The sequence below is a fragment of the Gracilinanus agilis genome, chromosome 5 (genome assembly GCF_016433145.1).
Source record: "Gracilinanus agilis isolate LMUSP501 chromosome 5, AgileGrace, whole genome shotgun sequence".
Lineage (NCBI taxonomy): Eukaryota > Metazoa > Chordata > Mammalia > Didelphimorphia > Didelphidae > Gracilinanus > Gracilinanus agilis.
The window spans coordinates 199,386,394-199,399,711 of NC_058134.1; the positions used below are offsets into that span (position 1 = coordinate 199,386,394).

General features: G+C 36.3%; 1 protein-coding gene across 1 annotated transcript in view; it reads left to right on the forward strand.

Annotated features, from left to right (window-relative positions):
- The window catches only part of GRIN2B (glutamate ionotropic receptor NMDA type subunit 2B), a 469,961-nt gene that overhangs the window by 395,557 nt on the left and 61,086 nt on the right, over positions 1–13,318 (forward strand). The window lies entirely within an intron of this gene.

A 13,318-nucleotide genomic window follows, 5' to 3' on the forward strand; every position in this document is an offset into this window, starting at 1 on the left:
CTGTACCCAGTGTTGCACTGAACTGGCATGCATAGTACAGAAACGAGGGAAGATATTTGTTGTTCATTTTCAGTGGATGAGTATGTGCGGGTCTATTGGTGATTTTACAGAATTGACATACCGTAGCTTTCCATGTGAGATGTCCTGTCACCCCTAGCTATGATACTAATGATCCCTGTCACCTTCTGAAGCTTCCAGTAAAAGACACAGACACTCCAAATGAATCATGGAAGCTTTTTGCTCCTAAGAAATTCACTGACATCAGTTTTGTCATGCTTTAGAAAATATTAATCTGTTTTAAGAAGTAAATACGAAGGGTCCAGTTAGGTAGCTAAGTGGATTAAAAGCCAGACTGAGAGATTGGGGAGGGGGGATATCCTAGGTTCAAATCTGGCTTCAGACAAGTCACAGCCTCCATTACCTAGCCCTTACCTCTCTTCTGTCTTAAATCCAATATATAGTATTAATTTTAAGACAGAAAGTCAAATATTAAAATTTTTAAAAATTAAAAAGAAGTAAATATGAAGTATTAGCCTGCTAAGTAAGATACTTCATGCTTAATAGTAATAATTTATCATTTGAGATCTCCTAACCCAATAGTTAAGAGAATAACTTAGAAAGAAAATATGAAGATGGATTATAGTTGGAATGAAAGGGAGAGTTCCCTTTTCTGTGCCTCTGGTAATCATTTTCCATAAAAGAGACATTTGGCAGAGTGGAGAGAGACTGATCTTAAATGTAGAAAGGGCAAAGTTCAAGTCTGATCTCTGACATATATTGCTTGCGTAATGCTGGTCAAGCCACTTAACCTGTCAGTGTTCTAAGAAACTCTCTATAATTATAAATTGCATTAGTAGTAAGAATTTCCTTATTTTGGAGTTTCTTATACCAATAAACCACAGGTCCAGTCTCTATTTTATTTTCCCTAAAGGAACATTTAAAAACATGGAGAATAGATAATACAGGGTTTAAAAGGGAATGAGAATTTGATTTATTATATTTTTATTCTCTTCCTCTCTTTTTTTCCTCTCTTTGAATTTTCTCTTTTTTCTGTTTCTTCCTTTTTCCTCCTCCTCATTATTTCCTTTTTCTCATTTTCATGTTCTTCTTTCTGAAGCTCCCAGGAACACATTTGATTCTGTAACTTAGTGGTTAGAGACTGGGTAAGGATAAGCACTTTGAAAGAGATTCTTCTCCCACCTCCCTCTTCTGACTGCCTAAGAAGTAATATAACAGAGGGCATCTTCTTATAACAAGGTTCATTTATGGACATGCTAAGGGGTAGAGAAGATTACACAGAGAATCCAACATTCTCTTGGTCCTCTAGCTGGGGCCCCACCATGATCAGTACATGAATTTCATACATGGCTCTATAAAAGAACCTATAGGAAACTTTGCTGACCAAAAACTGGATAATTCTATAAGGGGGCAGAATGATGTAATGAAGAGACTACTGGACTTTGATTCAGAAGACCCAGTTCTAGATTCCACCATTTACTAGATTTGTAGAGTTAGACAAGTCAATTAAACCCTGTGAGGAAGAGGAGGAGGAGGAGGAGGAAGAGGAGGAGGAAGAGTAATAATAAGGGATAGCTAGGAAGATGTTCTTTATTATTTCCATTTTACATATGGGGAAACTGAGTCAGGTAGCATTAAAGTGCTTGCCCGATTATACAGGTACTAAGTATATATGGCTACATTTGAATACTGGTCTTTCTGACTCCAGTCCCAGCCCTTTGTCTTCTATACCACCCAACTGACTCAATTTCCTTATCTGTGAAACAGGGTTAATAATACTTATATAAACTAAAATGTCTGTTGTTATTTTTAGTCAAACTAAGTTTACTGAAGATTGGATAGAGGCTGTTTTCCCTTCCATATTTTTTAATCAGTTAGTCATTCAGCAAATATCTATTTACAAAAGGCATGCCAATTGCCAGGCACCTGTGTTAGATCATCAGGAGCTCATGAGATAAATATAGGTAGATAGCTAGCTAGCTAGCTGGCTAGATAGATAGATAGATAGATAGACAGACAGACAGATAGATAGACACATATATTAATATATACACAACTACCTATCTATCTGTATACATACATATTATATAAATCAATACAAAATATAGACAAAGTAACTGCAGTGGAGGGAGGGAGGAAATGGGGCAGTAGCAGTTGGTAGGATTAAGCAGAGTCCCAAGCTGGGCTTTGAAGATTCTAAGAGGCAGAGGTGAGGGGGAAATTCATTCCAGGCCTTGAGGCCAGTTTGTAAAAAGAACATGGAGATGAAAGCTGAAATGTTATTTATGAGAAGCAGCAACTTGGGTAGAATGTAGAGGATGTGAAGGAGAGTAATATGAAGGGAGTCTGGGAAAATAGGCTTTTCCAGACTATGAAGGACTTTAAATTCCAGATAGAGGAGCACCTACATTTTATTCTAGAAGCATTAGGGAGCTACTGGAGTCATCAACACGATCATAACTGCTTTAGGAATTTCACTTGGCTGCTTTGTTGATGATAGAGTGCAACAAAGAGAGATTGGCCAGGAGACCAATTTAGAGGCTATTATAGTAATTTAGGTGAAAAATGATGAGGGCCGGACCATGGAGGGACAGAGGTAAGAGATTTTGTGGAGGTAGAGTTGACAAACCTTGTCACCTTATTGGATGATGGTGGGTAAGAGCGAAGAGTCAAGGATGACTGACGTAAAGCTGGTTGGCTCAAAATGGCAGTGTCAGAAACAGGCAATTAAGAATTCACCGGTAACTTATGACAACAGATTCAGTTGAAACATCATGTCAGAAGCCAGCTTGCAAGGTTTAAGTAAGAAGTGAGTAAAAGGAGATAAGTAAAAGGGAAGAAGCTTTTTCTTAGGCGTTTGGGAAAGGGAGTAGTACAAAGTAATAAGTTAGGAGATGGTAGGGTCAAGCGATGTTTTTTTTTTTTTTCAAGGTGGGCAGGATCTTGGGCATATTTTTATAGGGAGCAGGGAAAGAACCGGTAGATACGGAGAGGGCAAGGATTATCAGGAGGTAGGAGAGGAATGATTCCAGGGATAATCTCAAGGAGGAGAGATGAGTAAATGAATACAAGTAAAAGATGTTGGCCTTAGAAGGCTAAAGGATAAATTCCTCATCAGAAATTAGAGTAAAGGAAGACAGAAAAGGGAATGAAGTAAAAGGATTTTGAGATGTAGGGAAAGGGAAAGGAGATGGTACATTATCCTGATTTGCAAAATTCTTTCACAAAAATGTGAAGGCAAAAGGGAAAATGGAATTGAATTTATTCATGCCACTGCCTTAAAAATTCAGCATTTATTGTGTATATTATGTATATAGAAAGCAGTTAGATAACAGGGACTTTTATAAACTAATGTTGTATTCAGTTTATCATTTGATAATGTGTTTTATGCATTTTAGAACCTTGCAAATATAGAAATAATAAAGTAGCATATATATTTAAATAACCCAACATATTTAATTGAATATTAGTATGAGGGAAAGTAATAGGATTTAAATTCAGAGCTTCTGCAAATCTCTTTAAAGTATCAAAATTCTTATTATTGTTTTGATTAAAAATACTTAAAGGAAGCTGACATGCATCAAAGACAAGAAGCTATAAAGTTTTCATTAACATCTCAATGTTTGGTAATTCAAATGTGAACATATTTATATGAAATGAAAGTGAAATTTAAAAGCATCAAAACAAGTTGAGATTAGAAATGAAGTTTAAAATTTATTTTAATAAATAACTTTGTTCTTCTTATTAATAGTTTCATAAAATTAATACATGCTCAAAATAATGAATATTCCTCAAAATCTTTTAATATAATTTCAATATATCTTGCTTAAAAGTGAAGTCATTTCTTCCAACATGGTAAGGAATATTTGTAGATTCAATGAAGGAATACTTATAGGTACAAAGTTTGTAATTCATCTATTTTTATTTTGTAAAAAATATACAAAGATCTCATTTATATAAAAGTTACCAAGTGAGGGTTTCAAACTAAAAATTCTATGAAAAATCTTCCTATTTTTGTACACATTACCCAGATGAATTCTCTTTGCTGTGGTGGGGAATTTGTAGTACTCAATCATATACTTCAGTGCTTAAGCACCCATGTTTTCATTTATGTGCATATTGTAATCTCTCTCTGACCTAGTAGATAATCTATATGAATTGTGGCCTAAATAATGAATCACATGTTGATATGACTACAAAATTGACTGAGCTTATCTTTTTATGACAGACATTCAGTCCAACTCTGGGGCCATACTTGACTTGACAGAGTAGCCCCACCCAGAGCTTGAATTCCATCATACTGGCCTTTAAGAATCCATGACTTTTTGATAGGAACATTAAGGAAGGAGTAGCTAGGATCATATGGAGGAATAGTGTGTATTAGTGGAACTCCAAAAAATAATGTTGCAAGAAAAACGGGAAAAGATAACCCTCCCTCTTTCTATCAGATAATTTAAACTGGTTATTACCCTGTCAGTGGGGTGAAAAGGACGCTGAACACTGGTCTTTCTCCTTCCTCTCCTTTTTCCCTCTTTAGAATTCACAATCCACTGTAAGATTCTAGGTAGCATTCTCAAACTGCTGATGATTGTATTATATCTTTTAGCATCTTGGAAATAACTAGAGTAGGCGAGGCCATGTAGTTTAGACCCAAAAATTCCAAAATGGGCCCCAATTCCTTTCCCTTCTAGATGCTCCAATAGTGCTTTGGGGATAGATCAGTCAAATTTAAAGGGAGAGAAGAAAGTGAGTGAAGCAGGTCATTATGCTTGTAGCAGATAGCCTATCTGTTCATCAGATTACCTTTGTACACATACCCCAGGCTCCTACTTTCCTATCCCAGGATTCTAGTACTTTTAGGATCAGAAATTCTTATAAACTGAAATGATTTATACATCATTAAAAGCACAGTTGTTTTCCTCTGAATAGCTATACATACTATCCAAATTTTATTTTGTCAGAAATATATTAATCCTTGTGAGGTCTACTGTCTTTGGATCTAATATGGGGGTTGTAGCTTAGATAGTTTCCATGGTTACTGCCCAAAAACCCATTGCATTTCTGAAACAAGGTAAAGGTTACTTCAGGCTCTGAGGAATTCCATATGGTCTGGAGCCCATCTTCATCTTGAAATGTGTTAGTAGCACAGCATTGGCCTCTGAGCACATTAATGAAGCAATGTTACATCATCCCCAGCTCAACTTTCCTCTTTAACCCTCTGAACAAACTCTAGATTGAAAAGCAGAAGGAGACTGCTACTCTCATTCTCATATACACAGGTTAACTCCACACCACAGGACGCAGAATTGAAGGCAGCTAAAGTAGACCACAGGAGACAATTTTCAGTCAAAGCAGCCTGAGATTTGTATCTCAATTGGACCTGGAGGTATCTGAGTGATTACCAACCCTGGAAAATTTCAGGGGCTATGTCTAGAGTAAGAATTCAAGATGTGGTAGGAGAGGAGAGTCTGAGATGTGACAATCAGAAAAGAAAGGGTACAGACAAGCAGTAAATGGGACTATAAATGGCTTTCTCTTCATTAATAGTTAAATTTACATATTGATTTCTATGTAGAACATTGCCCGATTTAGTGGATGGTGATTGCATTGGTTGTTTTCACTGAACTGTTTATTTTTAAAATCTTTTTACAAAGCAAAACACTGTGTAGGGAAAGAAAAAAAGGAATATATAAAAAAAGATATTACAAAAACGAAATACATCAATAAAGGGGTTTTTAATAGCATAGTGTTATTCTGAACCATAACAAAAGCCAAATAGCCATCTGGCTATCTCTAGACTGACCAGCATGAAGCCCTGGACCTGCTGAGTAATGACCCTTAAGGTGACCTAAAGCCAGTTTGGTTTCCTTAGAAAAGAGGTGTCAATATTTCTCTGCAGATTCCATGGGATCACTGCCATCCAAAGAATGCCACCCACCCAGATCCCCAGACCCACTGTTATCTAGGCTGGTCCATAGCTCTATGCCTGGAGTTAAGCCAGAAGCAGAGGGACCTTTAGGCATAGAGTAAGTGAAATGGAGTCTTCTTCTTCTTGAACAGTTTTAGATTAGTGAACACTGTAAGTTGAAGAGCATGTACCTTTTCTCCCATCTACAAATATTTTTTTCTATTGCTATACCCCAAGAGGTATTATTTAATTTTATTGTGCAGCATTCATTGATATACAGCATTCTAATTATACCTACTCAAAAGAGAACAGCATTTACTTTTCTGTAGGATTTTGTTCCCTGCATTTTTCACTGAAGGAATAAAATGGCTTTAAATAAATGTGATAAATGATTTAAACAAATGTCACAATAAATGGTTTAAATAAATGCAATCCATATGCCAGATAGAATGTTATACATTCTGAAGGTCAGAAAGCTTGAAAGTACCTTGATCATCTGTTCTAGCCCTGTGACTTTAAGCAGAACAATAGCTAGACCAGAGAGTTTCTTCATCTCGCTTGCGTCATGGACCCTTTTGACAATCTGGTGATACTTATGAACCTTTTCTCAGAATAATGTTTTTAGTCATTGAAAGAAAATGCTAAGGGAAATAAATATGTAATTTTCTTCCTGATCCAGTTCCCAGACCCTCTGAAATCTATCACATATTCCTTTGGAATCCCATGGGACTCCATGTTAAGAGCTCCTAATCCTGACCAATTTATAAAGACAACTGTCTTTTCTTTTTAGAGATAAACAGAGTTGGACAATCTATAATATCCTTAGAACAATTAAAATATTAAACCTATAATTTTTTTAAATTGGGAAAAGCTGGTGAGTGTATTTTATATATATATATATATGTACATACATATATATATATGAGAGCTTATACTTGCTAAATAAGAGTGATACATAGAGGCAACTGGCTTGTAATTAATAATTTTGCATATAATGAATATAACATGAATACTGACATAACTGACAAAAGGAATCTCACTCTTCATTAAACTTCTTTTTCTACTAAGATTGAACAAATTATCTTTTTTCATCATTAACTGTTTTTAAAATGTTTTCTGAATAGTTAGTCCTATAAGTATTAGAATTAGCATACACGAAAACTATAGGAACAAATGACATCATGGAAGCACAGATGCAGAATAGGGGAGCCTTATGGTATTAGCATAAATCACCAAATCTAGAAACTTTTATCTTTAATGATTTTTGTTTTGTTTTCATATCACCTAGATTCCCTATATGTCCTTCCTTCTCCTCTCCCAGAAAAGCCATCCCTTACAAAAAAATGTTTGTTTGTTTTTTAAAGAGAAAAAGGGAGAAAAAAGATCAAAGACATCAATCAGCCACTTCATCAAAAAAAGCTGACATAAAATATTACACACTGGAGCAGAGTAGTGAAGAGAGGTATCCTCTTATATTTCTTCTATTCCTTAAAGAATATATTATTGGATCAATGTCATCCTGGAAGGCAGCCCATGTTATCAGGATGCAGGGTTCTGCTCTTGGTCTGTCATTGTTAAATTTTTTTATTAATGAACTAGATAAAGATGTGAATTAGAAAGATAATAGTTCCACTCTATTTTGCCCTAAACACACACATTTTTGCTATTTTATTTAGTTCTGGGAACTGTATGTGATTTTAATTCAGTTCAATAAATTTTTATTAAGCATGCGTGTACCAAGGACTGTGCTAGGAGGATGTTGACTTAGAGAAGGGTGATCAGGATAATTGGAGGATAGAAAATTTTACAAGACCATTAGTTGAAGGAAGTGGGTGGAGTCCTGTTGGAGATATGGGAGTTGTCTTCAAGAATCTGAAGGAATAGAATGTGAAAGAAAGATTCAACTTTCTACATTGCCCTAAGAGTAAAAACGGAAGCAGTAGGTAAAAGTTAAAGATACAAAGATTTAGGTTTGACATAAAGTTAAATGTTAACCATTGGAGCAATTCCAAAGAAGTATGTGTAAACTCACTTGACAGTAAATCCTCCATCATTGGGGTGGGGTGGAGGCACCAAGCAAAAGGTCCCTTGTTTCTTTGTCAGAGTATTGTAGAAGTAATTCCTTCCTGAATTGGGTTCAGGTTTGACAAGATTATTAAGCATTTCTAAAATACTTGGAAATAAAATTAGAACCTCCCCCCACCCAAGATATGAGCATTTGAAAAGATGAGTCTAGTATAAAATGCCAGGTTGGTGACACAGTATTAAATGCCAGGATGTGGAATCTGGAAGACTCATCTTCCTGAGTTCATATCAGACCTCAAACACATACTGTGTGACCCTGGGTAAATCACTTATCCCTCTTTGCCTCAGTTTCCTCATCTGTCACGTGAGCTGGAGAAGGTAAGAGGTAACCCATTCCTGCATCTTTGCTAATAAAACCCCAAATGGGGTCATGAAGAGTCAAACATGCCTGAAATGACTGAACAACAATAAACATAGCAGCATGCAATTGGATCCAGTTTTTTAGGTTCTCCATTAAAGGCCCAAAATGAATTACATAAATGGAGAATAGGGAGATCTGCCTCAGTAGCAATTCATGTGAAATAAGGAGTAGCATGCCACAGTGGGAAGATAAATGATGATGGCATTTATATAGCTGACAAAATGAGTCAGACTTTTCACTAAACTTCCTCTTTTTCTGCATTGGGCAAATTACCTCTTTTTCATCATTAACTGTTCTTGGATGTTCTCTGGACAGTTAGTCCTATAAGTATTATTAAGGTTTGCAAAGTGCTTTATAAATATTAACTCATTTCGTGTCATCCTTAACTCATTATTTCATTCTCACAAACAACTCTGGGAGGTAGACGCTATTATTATCTCCATTTTGCAAGCGAGGAAACTAAGGCAGACATAGGTTAAGTGGTCTGCCACAGCTAGTAAGTGTCTAAGGTTGAATCTGAACTTGGGTTGTTCTGACTCCAGGTACAGGATTCTAACTCTATAATTTAGGTATATTGAACCATTAACCAATATGTACCCAGTAAAGGTATTAATTGATTAATGAAAAACAGCATTTGTTAAGAAGTGAATTCTTAATAAATGAATCACTTATTATGTCATAAGTACTGTGGTAAGTGCTAGGATATAAATAGAAAAGTGAAAGGGTCCTTCATCTCAAAGACATCTCATTCTATTTTTTTAAGGTTTTTTTTTTCCAGATTACATATTGGTACAATTTTCAGTGATCATTTTCTGATGTTTTGTGATCTATCTTCTCTCCCTCCCTCCCATCCCTCCCATCTCCCAAGATGGCAGGTAATATGATATAGGTTATTATACAACACATATTCCATGTGCTTTATGCTGTGGAAGACCTATATATCACACTGGAGAAAAAATTCATAAAAGAAATAAAATAAAGAATGGTATACTTCAATCTACAATTAGACTCCATCAGTTCCTTCTATGCAGTGGGTAGCCCTATTCATCTTGGAGTTGTCCTGGATCCTTGCCTTGTTGATCATAGTTCAATTCATAATTGATCATTGTACATTATTGCTGCTACTGTGTACGATGCTCCCCTCACTTGGCATCACTTCATAAAAGTCCAGTTCTTTTTTTTAATTATCTTGTTTGTCATTTGTTATAGTGCAATTCTATTTAGAGGAGACTGTATATATATATATGTCAGGATTCAAATATAGGGTAAATGGTAAGGGCCAAGGTGGTCTTCCATTTTATTGCAAGGATTGTAATTGGTGATTTTTCCTACTCTTGAAAGTAGTATGTCAGCCATGCTTGCTCCAAATGAGAGGAAATATGAGAAAGTGGAGAGAAGTTGCTCAGAACCACACTGGTTGAGAGAAGAATAGGCCTGAGGTCAGGAATAGAGCACTTGGGCTCTTTCCCGAAGAAATAGGGTTAAGGAGGGTAGAGTCAATGTGTAGCCAGGAAAGGGGAAGGGGAAGGGGGCATGAAAGGAAGCTTGGGGGAAGGTAAGATCCTAGTTGCATCTTAGTAGGGGTGGATTGGAGCAGAGCTAAAGGCTCCCTATGTGGCCAGCTTCCCTCAGCTCTCAGTGCCTGGTGAGATCTAGAGATGGGAGCTGTGAGACAGAAGTGATGTAGTTTGTAAAATAATAATAATAGTCATATGAATAGGAATCTAGTATCCTGACAAAGGGCTCTAATAGCCTCAATAAAAATTTTTCAATTCCAACATGTAATATTTTGTTCAATTCTGGGCATCACATTTTAAGAAAAGTAGTGGTGAATTGGGAAGCATCCAGTGAATGTTAACAATGATAGTTAAAAGATCTGAAATATGCAACAACTGAAGATATTTAATTTGGAAGGAACAAAATGTTGAAGGGGAAGGCATGGGATAGCTATATTCATGTATTTGGAATATCATCATACTGGGCTTAAAGCTTGCCTCCTACAACCTCCATATAAGATTGTTCAGTTGTTCAGTGCTGTCCAAGTCTACATGACCCTATATAGCATTTTCTTGGCAAACATATGGAAGGGTTTACCATTTCTTTCTCCAGTGTATAAGGCAAACAGAAGTTAAATGATTGGATTAGGGCAATGATTCCCAAAGTGGGCATTACCACCCCCTGGTGGGTGCTGCAGTGATCCAGGAAGGCAGTGATGGCCACACTTTTTTTGTATTACATTCTATTCTGAGTTCAATAAATAGTTTCATAATTTCCAGGGGGCTCTAAGTAATATTTTTTACTGGAAAGGGGGCGGTAGGCCAAAAAAGTTTGGGAACCACTGGATTAGGGTCACACAGCAAGTAAGGATTTGAGATTTGAACTCAGGTCTTCTTGACTCCAGACCTAACTATTGAGTCATTTACGTGCCTTCTATGTAAGGAAGACTGTTGTTTTTTTTTTTTAAATAATTAGAGCATTTAGATATCAAATAGTTTGTCTTGGAAAATGGTGAACTGTCTGTTCCTAGAAATATTCAAGCAGGGATGTTTTAGATATATTGCTTTCTTGGCATTGCCAATTAATGTCTCTAATCTTGTCTGGCAGGAGCTATACTTTATTTTTAGTTAAAATTCAAAATATAGTATAGAAATGATTTCCCTTTTCCTCTCTAGTAAGCTATAGAAAGCAAAGGGCAGGTTACAGAGGTGAAGTTGCATTAATATCCTATAGAAGTATAGTGAGATGTCGACAACCTGTTATAACTTTATGAAGTGTGAAGGAATGATTGGATTTACAGGGAAATGCTAGATTAAGATTGGCCATGCCCTGCAGGCCTTTAAATAGCTGAATTCACTAGCTCTAAATTAGAACTGAGCTGCTACTGGGCATCGGCCAGCATTTAAAAAAAAAAAAAACCTGAAAGGGACAGAATTGTTCTTAGGGCTGAAGATGAGTTTTATATCTCCTTCTTTCACCTGAACCTTTTCATTAGGGCCTTTTGCCCAGCTCAAAAGTTCATCAGTCAGTTCTGACTAGTTCAAGGCATATTTAAAGGAGCAGAGATATACACTTTGCAAGTGTATCAGCACAGAGTCACTTTCTCAAAGTAGGGAGCAGAGACTCATAATTAGACAGTCATAGACACAGAGAGGCAGGACAGAGGAAACTGTAAAGAGCTTGACCCCTGGCAGAAATGAAAAGAGCCAACCATGATCTCAAGGAAAGACTAGGTTTAGCAAATGAAAATGAAGCTTTGGGGAACAGTAGACCCAGGGAACCCAGCTTAGGGAACTTCCATCCTGATGTGATTCTTTTCTGATTTGAGAGGAATTTGGTTTTGATGAGTGGATTAGAAGAGAAAGAATAGTGAGTTATTTTGGACATATGTGTTCTTTATACATATGCCTTATTACCATTGATGCTCATTTTTCTCATTGATACTGTGAATATTTGTGATATGATTTGTGAGTTTGATCAGGTTTATATGAAGAATGTTTTGTAGCTATTCTTTTTATTATGCCACCTAACTAAATGTCTTTCCTTTGAGCTAATTGCTTTTAGGGACTCATGAGTTATAGTTTTAGAAAATTGGAACTTGAGAGCAGCAGTCACTCTCTGTGGATGGATGAGTGAGAAAGCAAGTTGTCAGAGATGCTGCTGCCAGAGGGGATGCTGCAATAGCATAGATACTGAACTTAAAATTGTAACTAGAGAAAATTTGATGAGTTTTTCTTTGAATTAGGAGGGTTTCTGAATCTAGTTTTAAATATGGCTAGCACTTAAAATCTTTTACTTTTAGGCCATCTTTCCCAAATCGGACAAGTTTAGAAGAACAGATGGCCCCAAGATTGCCAATGAACTGGAGTTCTTTTTACTGCCAAATTACTAGTTCTAAGAGAAGAAAATTATTTCCAGCAGTTACTTCATTCTGAAACTCATTCCTTTCTTATTCCCATTCAACCTCATCCCAAGGAAAGGAAATCGATTTCCCAAAATTCTTTTCTATATCCTCTTTTAAAGAAGTTATCTACTAAAAGATCGATAAGATTAGATATTCTCAAACTGTCTTGGTATGTGAGTTGTAGATACATTAGGAATTAGTATCACATTTTGGTCATGAAGTTTTGAGTCACTTGGGAATGATTCATATAGCCATAAAATTAGTGTAAGCCCATAAGTCCTAGATGTTGAAGGAAATCAGGCTGTATTATAGTCAGAATTTTATTAAAAAGGAAAAGTATGACATACACTGCTCTTTTAGGTTTCTTGGGGCCCCATACATCAGATTTTCCCAAAGCTTTCCCGCTACCTAGTACACTGTAAGTTCCTTGGGGGCAGAGACTATGTCATTTTTCATTTTGTATCTTTAGATCTTGTACATAGAAGTTCTTGAATTGAATTTATTGAGGAGCAGAAATTGATTATACCCNAGTCTGAGGTCTCAACCTGAGCTCTGAGGCCAGGTTCAAAAGGCAAAAATACCCCTCAAAGGAAGTTTCCATCATATTTAAAAGATAGCTCTTTTCATCACTTCCTGTGTCCACCTCCAGTACTATGTGGACAAATGGCAGCCTCAAACTTGTTTTGGACTGCCCAGGGGGCAATCAGTTGTTTTTCATTTGTCACTTACTAGCACATGTGGGTCATAGACCTCCTACCTCCCCAGTTAATTCTAAGTTGTGTGGGGTAACATATTCTTGGTAGCTAAAGTCTAAAGAATGAATAAGGGTGAGTTCATTCCATTTACGCAAATTCAAGATCAGGTCTTGAATCAATATGTTTCTTCCTTCCTTCCTTCCTTCCTTCCTTCCTTCCTTCCTTCCTTCCTTCCTTCCTTCCTTCCTTCCTTCCTCTTTCTTTCTTTCTTTCTTTCTTTCTTTCTTTCTTTCTTTCTTTCTTTCTTTCTTTCTTTCTTTCTTTCTTTCTTTCTTTCTTTCTTTCTTTCT